Source organism: Pinus tabuliformis, chromosome 1_1, assembly GCF_031772625.1.
Source record: "Pinus tabuliformis cultivar Carrire ecotype Pingquan chromosome 1_1, CPIR1, whole genome shotgun sequence".
Lineage (NCBI taxonomy): Eukaryota > Viridiplantae > Streptophyta > Pinopsida > Pinales > Pinaceae > Pinus > Pinus tabuliformis.
This window is the reverse complement of record NC_142297.1, coordinates 536,799,262-536,811,464: the sequence shown is the minus strand read 5'-3', so window position 1 is coordinate 536,811,464 and position 12,203 is coordinate 536,799,262.

The following is a 12,203-nucleotide window of genomic DNA, read 5'->3' as shown; positions in this document are numbered from 1 at the left end:
ATTAGTAATCATATAAAAAAAATTTATTATTATTATTATCCAATTTTAAGGTCACGACCAAGCTAGACACCAAATTGGTGTATGAGACCCCCTTGTTTGTGGGACCTACCTCTATGCAACAATTTAACTATCAAGTCTAGGAAGGCATACATACTCTACCCCTCTGGTTTGACCTCTTATGAGGAAAGAGGTACTCTTAAACATTAGGCCTACTGTAGCTATATAAGAGGTGATCTCCTTTATGATATTTTTCAAAAAATATTTTTAATATAATAAAAATCAATTGCATTATTAAGTACTCAATCACATATTAAGCCGGTTGATCAAATTGACATTCTATTTCCAATAGAAAAAAACAAATATCTTTTGTGTTATTTTGATTACAATTCCCTACTAGATATATGACAAAAGTGATGGAGAAATGTACCTCTAAAAGGGTCAAAGGATCCAATAATTCAATTAAACTTTATCTATTTATTTATTATTATAAATATCTCATATACACTCATATTAAATCACAATTTACAAACATTTGTTACAATACCAACTTCTAAACCTTCAAACTTTGAGAATGATTTATGATTGGATTTATTAAAAAAATAAATGTATAAATAAAATTTTAAAGAAAATCAAACAATTATTTTATCTTTTTTAAAATTTCATCAATCAAATTTAATCTTATTAAACGTTATTGTATGTGTGAACTAATTGGCAATAAAGACAACCCTAATCTATAGGTACAACCCTACTCTATAAGTAATAGACAAAATACATTTAAAAATTATTGTATGTGTGAACTAGTGAAATTGACAACAAAAACAACCATAAACTATAAGTAATCAATAAAATATAAACAATTTTAATCATTCCTCGAGGCATCCAATATCTTTATGAGAACAATAAATTTAAAAATAATGATATTAATTTTCCCTACTTATAACGTAAATCTCTTTTAAAATATCATAATATTACTTTTATCTTGATTGCAAAGAAGTGTCTCTTTTTTAAATTGGTAAAGCTAGATATTCTACCTTATCTTCTCCATTTGACATTTGTTCATCTAATCTTTGGCTGGGTCATTAAATGACATGTGTTTAAAATATACGCCTGTAATAAATAACACACCATCGACAACAGCTTATGTCCCAAAAATCCACTAAGTGTAAGCCAAGGTATCTCCTCACATTGATTTTTGTAATAAATAAAATATAATTATTAAAAAATATTAGCAAATTTGAAGGGTAAGACTATTTTTAAATCATAGTTTCATGTAGCTTTGGTTATACTTTTCTCAAGAAAATATGTTTCAAGTAGTTTTAGTGATACTTTTCCCAAGAAAATATGTGTCAGGTTTTTGCTCCATTCTCAACCATTGAAATTTCAAAATTTCCAAGCAAACCAATCATAACATTTCAAAATAAAAAATAAATAATGAAGTAAAAGTACATTTTTCACATGAATTTCTATCTTAATGTTTGTAAGCCATAAAAAAAACTTAAAAATCCGACCACAGCCATGAATCAATAAACAAAGTCAAGTTTCTTAAAAAAAACTAGACAAAATCAAATCTCTTAAAAGACTTAACCTTAAACAATCCCAGACTTAAAAATTTGAAATCAACAAGGTCAAACAAGGAAATCATAACTGAAAAGTTATGTTTAAAATTAATGGATTCACATTGAATTAAGCTGACACTATGCTTGCCTATATCGAGGTAACCTATATCTAGATACCATAACGAGTGAAGAGGTGCATGTTTAGCCCCCCTATTTAATTACATGATAAGGACTGAGATTCATAATAACATAAGAGATAGGATATATAGAGTTATAATGTTTATGAGTAACAAATACAACATAAAAGGTGAGAATGTTCGATTTTACTCAAACAAATTGTAATGCAATTCTAGCGGATATATTCTAGAAATTGAGGCAAACACTTTACTTGTTCAATCTATAACTTAAAATTAGATAAATGATATAAGATTTTAGGGAGTTAGATTAGATATAAAGGTTTGAGTTTCACCTATTTAGAGTTAAATTACCTCTAGAATTTATTTGTTCTTTATGATGGTAAGTAATGTTTGTTTATCAAAAGAAATATGCATCATTGAAAACTATTATTTAAAGTGAACCTCCCTTTTTCATGGTTTGATTTAGTTATTAATATATAAATATTTATGTAGGAGAAAGTGTAAAACTGTCATAGCTAGTCTAAGAAATTAATGACACAAACGAAAATAAATTTTCCATCAATTGGAATAATATTGTAGTCTATTTTATTTGACTAACTGTTAAATCTAGCAAGAGCATGCATATGAAAACATAAAGAAAACTAGTGAACAAAAATAAGAGAAGACTAATTCTCAATCCATGAGTTGAACTCTCATCGGAATTTCATATCGGCATAGGATCAATGAATACATTATTATATAGCCCACATATTTCTAATTTCATTATCCATTATCTGACTAATCTATTGTCCCTAATAATTTGTTGAATGATAACTGACTGCATCTATAAATTTGTTGTCCTAATTCTGATAACTCAGAACACAAAATTTGTTGGCTAATTTTTCAGCAATTACATAGCTTTATTTTAAGCATTATCCTCAACACTCCCCCTTAATGCTTAATGAGGTGATTCCAAGCATATCCCTTAAGTATTCGAACTTCCCTTTAGGTAGTGCTTTGGTAAATATATCTGCAAGTTGTTCATTTGTTGTACAAAACTTTATTTGAATTTATCCTTTTGCCACATAGTCTCTTATGAAATGATATTTGATATCAATGTTTTTGGTGCGATTATGAAACAATGGATTTTTAGTTATGGCAATGGTAGACAAGTTATCACAGTAAATAGTTGTGGCATATTTTTGTTCTTGTTTTAGATCTAACAATACTTTTTTGAACCAAATTGATTCACATGTTGTTGTTTCTATTGCAATATACTCTACCTCTATAGAAGACAATGAAATAGTTGGTTGCTTCTTTGAACACTACAATATTGCACCTGATCCAAGGCTGAATACATAACCTAAAGTGCTATTTCTATCATAAAAAGATCTAGCACAATCACTATCTTTATAACCAACCAACCCAAAATTATTTGATGAAGTATACCAAATTCCATAATTTCTTGTTCCACAGACATACCTCAAAATTCTTTTTTCTGCTCCAAAATGGATCTTACTTGGACTTTGCATGAATCTGGAAATCAAGCCTATTGCATGCATAATATCAGGCCTAGTGGTAGCAAGATACAAAAGACTTCCTACCAGACTCCTATAGGATTGAGCATCTACCTTTTCAACTCCATCTTCTCCAGAAGATTTTTCATTTGTATTCATGGGTGTGCTCATGGGTTTACAATTTACCATTTTCCATTTTTTAAGAATATTTGAAACATATTTTTCTTTCGAAATAAAAATTCCATCATTCATCTTTTTCAGTTCTATGCCAAGGAAATAATGGAGTAAACCCAAATCAATCATTTCAAATTCAATCATCATAGCCTCCCTGAACTCTTCCACTAACAAATCACTTGAAGATGTGTATATTAAGTCATCTACATATAAGCACATAATTATTATATCATTACCATTTGACTTGATATATAATTTGTGTTCATTTTCACTTCTATTAAACCCCTTTTTCAAAAAATAAGTGTCAATTCTGTTGTACCATGCTCTTGGTGCTTGTTTAAGCCCATAAAGAGCCTTTTTCAGTTTGTAGACTTTGTATTCATTTTCTGCTTCTTCATATCCTTGGGGCTAGTGAACATATACATCTTCTTTCAGCTGACCATTTAGAAAGGTTGATTTAACATCAAATTGATAAACTAACCATATATATTGTGCTTCCAATGCCAAAACAGTTTTGATTGTATCAAATCTTGCAACAGGAGCATATGTTTCATTGTAGTCAATACCTAGCTGTTGAGCATATCCCTTTGCTACTAACCTTGCTTTGTGCCTTTGTATTGATCCATCAGCTGCATACTTGGTTTTATACAACCATTTCACCCCAATGACTTCTTTTTCAATAGGAGGATCCACAAGCTCCCATGTTGCATTCTTTTTAATTGTTGCCATCTCTTCATCCATTGCTTTGCACCAAACTAACTCTTTTACTGCATCTTCAAAACATCTTGGTTCTGCTTCAATCTGAGACATCAAAGAAAAATTAGTATAACCATAAATTTCATTTAAATATTTTGTCCTTTTTCAAGGAGGACTTGGACTTGATACAGGACTTGAAATAGCAGAAGATGATGGAGTGGATGTGGCCTCTGAAGTATTTTGATTACTAGATGGATTTTCAGAAACAAAAGATTCATCTTCTTGTACAACAATACTTGGAGTTTGTTGCTGCACATCATGATTCCACTGCCATTCTTCTTTCTCATCAAATAACACATCACGACTAATCATTAATTTTTCAGTTTGTAGATTGTACAATCTATAACCTTTGGTTTCCTCACAATATCCAATAAAAATGCATTTCACACTTTTATCATCAAGCTTTCTTCTCTTTTCAGTAGGAACATGAGCATAGGCAATGCAACCAAAGACTCTTAAATGAGAAATATTGGGTTTTCTTCCACACCATGCTTCATAAGGGGTAATATTTTGCACACTTCTTGTTGGGCATCTATTAAGCAAATAAACAGATGTAGCTACAGCTTCAGCCCAAAAAATGTTTGGAAGGTTTTTACCTTTCATCATGCTCCTAGCCATCTCAACAATTGTTCTATTCTTACGTTCAACAATGCCATTTTGTTGGGGAGTATAACTAGTTATCAATTGCCTTTGAATTCCATTAATTTTACAATAAGAATCAAACTTATTAGAAGTGAATTCTCCCCCTCTATTTGTGCGTAATGTTTTAAGACAATAACCACTTTGCTTTTCTACAAGAGCTTTAAATTGTTGAAATCTGACAAATACATCAGATTTTTATTTAATGAAATATACCCATGCTCTTCTACTAAAATCATCCACAAAAATAATGAAATGCTTATTTTTGTTGAGAGACAAGGTTTGCATAGGACCACATATACTTGCATGCACTACTTCTAGTGGTTTACTTGCTCTCCATGATTTTCCTACTAGAAATGAATCTCTATGTTGCTTACCAAGAATACACCCTTCACAGACCTTATCAATGGAACCAATAAGTGGTAACCCTTTGACCATTTTCTTTTTATATAACAATTTCAAGCCTTTCATATTCAAATGTCCATACTTTATGTGCCATAGCTAGGAACTATCATCATAAGAAACATTTAATGTTGTACTTGCTTCACAAGGGAGATTGAAAGCAAAAAATTTCTTTTGCAGCATATTAGTCTTAGTAATAATTTTACTGTGATCATTTTTATCATAGATTATGGATTGCTTGTCCTTGATAAAAATTAAATATCCCTTTTCAAGGATCTGCCCCATAATCAAAAAATTATGTGTTAGACGAGGAACATACAAAACGTCATTAATGTCCTTTGGTTTTCCTTCTTTTGTCTTCACAACAATTGTTCCCTTACCTTTAGCTTCAACTAGCTTGTCATCTCCCAATAGTACATCATATTTTGTAGATTCATCTATCTCTACAAAGCCATCTTTGTTTCCTGTCATGTGATTGCTGCAACCACTATCCATAAGCCACACCTCTTTGGAAACATTATTAGTTGAATTAGAAGCCAAGAATAAAGTTCCAACCTCTTCTTTTTCTTCAGAAAAATTAGCTTGTTATGTTTGTTTTTTTCAACAATTTCTTTCATAATGGCCAAATATTTTACAATAAAAACACTGAACTTAGGATTTATTAAATCTTTTACCTCCATCACTTTCATCATTACCTCTTCTTTTGTTGTATGCAGAAAAAAGTCTTCCTCGACCTCTGCCTCCTTTGTATGTTTGTCCTCTTCCAAAAGTGTTCTGGCTTTCCTCATGAAAGGAACCAGTTTTGTGTTTGAAAATATTTTGTCTTGCTTGAAAAGCTTGCTCAATAGATTTTTCAGAAGATCTATTGATTCTTTGCTCATGAGATTTAAGAGACACCATTAGCTCATTCATAGACAATTGAGTTAGATCCTTAGATTCCTCAATAGCAACAACAACCCCATCAAATTTTGCAGGAAAACTTCTTAAAATATTCACCATAAGACCTAATTTCATTCACTGTACCCATAACTCTAATGAGAAAATCATGAATAAGTTCAGAGTTTTGCATGCACAAGGTTTCAAATTTTCTTCTTAATGACTGCAACTTAACAATTTTTACCTTATTACTTCCTTGATATGCTTGCTGCAAAGCATCCCATGCCTCATTTTATTTTGTTACTCCAACTAGTCTGGGAAAAATAGAATCATGCAGTGCTTGTTGAATTAGGAAGAGAGTCTTTGAATCTTTCTTACGATTTTCCTTTAGCTGGTTTCTTTGGTCTTGAGTCCAACGGGCAAGTGTGTGAGCATCTGGTTCTATATATCCATTCTCTACGAAATGCCACAAATCTTGCGAGAGAAACAATGTTTTCATCTTAATTCTCCAAAAACCAAAGTTCTCACCTTTAAACATTGGTATTTGTGGCTGAGAAATATTCGTATTGTTGGCCATTGCTGCTAACTACTGAGCACTCCCACCAATAACTTGAATCTGCACAGGCTTCACAAAATTATGAAAACTCTTGCAAACGGCTTTCACAAACTTTTGAAACATCCTGTCGACAACACACACTTTACATATAAATCGACTCCCTTAACCTAGCTCTGATAACATGTTAAATCTAGCAAGAGCATGCATATGAAAACATAAACAAAACTAGTGAACAAAACTAAGAGGAGACTGATTATCAATACATAAGTTGAAGTCTCATTGGAATATCATATCTGCATAGGATCAATGAATACATTATTATATAGCCCACATATTTCTAATTTCATTATCCATTATCTGACTAATCTACTGTCCCTAATAATCTGTTGAATGATAACTGACTACATCTATAAATTTGTTGTCATAATAATGATAACTCAGAACACAAAATTTGTTGGCTAATTTGTCAGTAATTACATAGCTTTATTTTAAGCATTATCCTCAACACTAACAACCTTGACAATCAAGAAAAATAACACAAAATCCACACTAATAATAATAGTTCATCACACTCATCTTTCATTAAAAAAAAACAAGATTAATAACACAAAATCCAAACTAATAGTAATAGTTCATCACACCCATCTTTCACAAACAAAACAAGATTTATAACAATAGATATATCATTGCAAAAACATGTTTTCTCAAAACGGATATGCTATGGAAATGTTTACCTGAAAATGTTATGGAAATGTTTACCAATGCTTCAAATATAATGCAAGTGGTATTGATATGCATCTTTTAAGACCATTCCGTAAAGAGCACACTAGTGTCAAAGAAATGCATTCAGACTAAGTAAAATTAAACAGGATAAAATGTTAGCATGTAAAAATGTGAAAATATTAATTATTATTTTGAAATTGTATATTTAAAATTATACACAGTAAAAGATTTAGAGAATTTTTTATTACAAATTTTGTGTGCATGTAAAATTTTAGTAAAAAGGAATATTTGTTTGTCATAGTTATCTTGAATGTAATTACATTTGTTTAGTTATTTGTATTTTGTAAATAAAAATTTATGATTATTTGTGTTATTAAAAGTGTTTTTTGAAATTATGTAATTGATATCAAATTCTAAAATTTAGTTATGACCTTATTTTCTGCTCTATTTTTTGGGGGGATGATCTTCCCAAATATTCTATTTCTTTGGTGTATCTTTGCACATTTTGCGGCAATTGCTAGTTATAATAACTTCTTATTTTTTGCATAAGAGACAAAGCCTAAAAAACAATGTTGCATATTACACTTGTTTAAATATTGTAGCCAAATTAATAATTTGTTCAAATATTTTGGATAAAACCTAAAATTAAAGCTATCTCTCCCTATAACACCAATAATATATCCAATTAAGAAACAATGTTTCATATTACACTTGTTTAAATATTGTAGCCAAATTAATAATTTGTTGAAGTATTTTGGATAAAGCTTGAAATTAAAGCTATCTGTCCCTATAACACCAATAATATATCCAATTAAACCTAGCAATAACTCTAGCACCAATAATATATCAAAATGCTCATAAGTGATGTATACCAAAAATTTATGACTTAACCTAAAATATTCAAACAAACCCACGAGTCAATTATAACAACAATAATATATCTAGTTAAACTTATGAGTCACTATAACACCAATAATACATCCAACTTGCAATAAACAACTTATATGAAAAAAATTATGACTTTACCTAAAACATTCAAACAAATATTCCAATCAACTAATTTGAAAATTTTATAACTTCATCTAAAACATTCAAACAAATATGCTAGCCAATTAATTTGAAGTTCTAGAAGCATTTACTATTAGGATTGGAATTTGGATTTTTCTATGCTCATTATATAAAAAAAAATTGTATTCTTTTTTATTTTACTTTTGGTCCCGTAAAAAAATATATTTAAATTTTTTCCTTTCAAAAATAATGTTTTCATAATAAATTAATCTTTCACCAATAAAAACTTGATTGAAAAATTACCCTTCAATAACATAACTATGTTAAACAAAACTTGATTAAAAAATTACCCTTCAATTCACATATAGTAAGCAAAATCAACATATCACAACTCAGTTATTTATACATATCCATTTAAATGTATTTGACAAAAACAAACTGTTATCAATCAATAATCAATATATGATACTGAAAAGAAAACTATATCATCCCAAAACATTAAAACCGTGAGTGAAAAGAACTCATAATATGCAAATTAGTGCATTATTAATAAAATTTCATTTTAAGAAAAACACATATTCAAATTCAATAATGAATCTGTGAGGTTTTATGAACTCAAGTGTCTTCACATTCATTACTCATTATGGGTTTACACTTTTCTCTAATAATACGGTTTATATGCCATTTATATTGATTTGAACCCTATACGGAGCCAGTTGCAACTCGTTTCAGATCTCTATTATTAATAGAAATAGACATAGAACCAAATAATCCAATTGTTTATTTCCTTTGTTTTTATTAGAGCCACTAGCCAGCAGTTTAGTGCTCAGTCGAACGTAGAGCTTAATCTCCTGGGGCATCCTTCTCGGTTCCTTCCCTGCGCGTGAATTAAGCCATGTTCAACGTCCTGAATCGTCGAAACCCCATTGAAAAGAGTCGAGGCCTGGACTGACATTTCAGATTCTCTGTCTTTTTCTATTTCAAGCATAACATTTCTGCTTCTCTGTCTTTTTCTTTGTCGTAAAACCCCATCTTATATTGTTTCAATTCATCTTTCAGAGAATTTTTAGGATCGACCAAAAAAACCCAATGGCTGCAGCTTGGAAATGTGAGTCGGTATACAAGTCGCTCTTCATAAACTCCCTCATAAATTCAAAGATTTGCTACAATAACGTTTTGCGAAAATTATTGCCGGTGAAAATTAAGTTTCCCACTGCTCGAAAAGATTGGCATCCAGAAACTGTAGATGTTACAAACGGGCAAAATGCCCTATGACGGGCAACATGCACCGTTAAATTCCATCCCTGTTTACCAGTCATCTAATTTGAAATTCCAGGGCCTCCATAAGCCCATGTGCGCAACCTGCGAGAGGGGTGATGTCAATCGCTGAGATCATCGATTTCTACTACCTGACATCAGCGGATTCAGTTATTTATACACCCTGGGGATCGTTTGGTTCTCAACCTACGCTTGTCCAAACTATTTTCTCTAGTGCGTGCTCTCTGTTATAGGTCATTTGGTTCCATCGCCCAATGGAGTTTGGCACGGCTATTTTGATCTCGTGCTATGCTTTCCTTCTGTTCGCCCCTATTGTGAAATCTAGCCCACCCGGACCCGTCATTGCATGTTCAGGTGTATTTACGAACTGCACAGTTTCTAATGCTTATGGTATGTTCCCCGACCGTAGTACCTGCAAGGCTGCGCAAGTTGTCTATCCTGCCACCGAAAAGCAACTTCTGGCTTCCGTTGTTGAGGCCGTTCAGAAGAATCAGAAGATGAGAGTTGTGACTCGTTACTCGCACAGCATTCCCAAGCCTGTATATCCTGGTGGAGAGTCTGATTTTATCATCGGCACACTGCATCCAGACCATATTGTCTCTGTGGACAAGAGCGGAATGAGGATGACGTTCGACAGCGATGTGACTCTTAAGGATCTCATTGATGGCGCTGCCAAAGAAGGTCTCGCGTTGCCTCATTCGCCATACTGGTTGGGTTGAACTCTAGGGGGAATGCTAGGGACTGGTTCTCACGGTAGTTCCCTCTTCGGTAACGGCAGCGCTGTTCATGAATTTGTTGTGGGTATGAGATTAGTAGTCCCTGCATCGCAGAACGAGGGATATGCCAAGGTTGTTAGCCTCACTGAAGCAGACGAGGATCTTAATGCACTCAAGTTTCTCTGGGGGTTCTTGGAGTCATTTCTCAGGTATTAATGGAATATCCTAGAAAGATATAGCTGAATTCTATTTAATTTTAGGGAATCTCAGAATAAATATTCCCCGATAAAACTATAATGTACTTTTATTGCTGAGATGAGTGTGAGATTCAAAGGTCACTTATGCAGATTATGTTTGCGTTTTTTTTTTGTGCCTTATTATTATTATTATTCATGATAATTTTAGATTCAGCATATAAATATTTATTATTTGTTTAGAAAAATCTTTGGCGAAATCACATAATTGATCATTTGTGGACGCGTTTCGAACCAACTAGTGTGGTTCATCGTCAGGACAAGTTGAAGATACAGATCCAGTATAGCGAGTTAAATAGTCCAAGCAGAGACTCCAACGGCTAAAAAGACTAACGGCTATTTTTCAACTTAAGGACCCAGTCAAACCCCTTTAACTAAATTAATATTAATATTCTTTATAATTATTATTATACTACTAGAGCTAAGTAAACTGGGTAAAAATTAACTAGATCAGAGATTATTAATCTATTTATATATTTAATATATAATTATATATAATATTTTTCAATACCTAATATAATACTATATTTAATATTTAGTTTTTAAATTATTAGAAAACTATAATTTTTACTAAAAATTGAATTAGATCAATGGTTAGTTATCAAACTAAATCATTTATTTATTTAAAATATTATATATATATATATATATATATATATATATAAAAGTATATATATAAATTAATATATTACCATACCTAACATTCTAATAATATTATATTTAATGTTTGAATATATATATATATGTTTTTTTTTTTTTTTTTTTTTTTTTTTTAATATATCAATTTAAAATTCTTTAATAACTAATCATTCTAATAAAATTTTTATTTAAAGTATAGATATTAAAATATTATATCAATTTCTATTTATATAATTAAAAAACTTTTTTTAAAATTTTTATCCTACACTATCTCTTAAGGTTAGTTCAATTAACTAGAACTAACAAAAAATCAAAATTAATCAAATGAATAAATGAAAAGTAATATTGATTAGTTAAGAAAAATGCATATTTTAATTATACATGTATTTATAGCATAAGGATGTTAAAAATATAAGGTTAATAAAAAGTAAATAATTACCGTACAATCTAAGGATAGTTTAATCATATATTATGTTAAATATTCCCAGGTTGCCAAATTTAATAATCTTCGAATATAAAGGGAAAAAGAGGGGACTAAATCAAGATCATAAGGGCGATAATTAAAAGGAGAACAAATCAAATCAAGAGAAAAGCAAGCAAATAAACCACAAACACAGAGGAAACAAATCTTAAAGAAAGGAAACAAGAAACACAGAGACCATACCAAGCAAGGACCGTTATATATATATATATATATATATATATATATATATATATATAATATGTTAATTTAGTTATTAATGATTATTAAGTAAATTAGAGTCATTTTATTTATACAAAATATTTTAAATCTATTTAAAAAATAGTTATAATTTTTTTATTTTTAATTAAAAATGTTATATTTACAATTTTTTTATATGAATTCATTATAGTTTAATTAAAAAATTATTATATTAGCAAGTTTTATATAAACAAGTTATGATTTTTTAGGTATGTAATATTGGTAAACCAAGATATTAGTTTTTTATATTATAATAAAGTCTATTTATATAT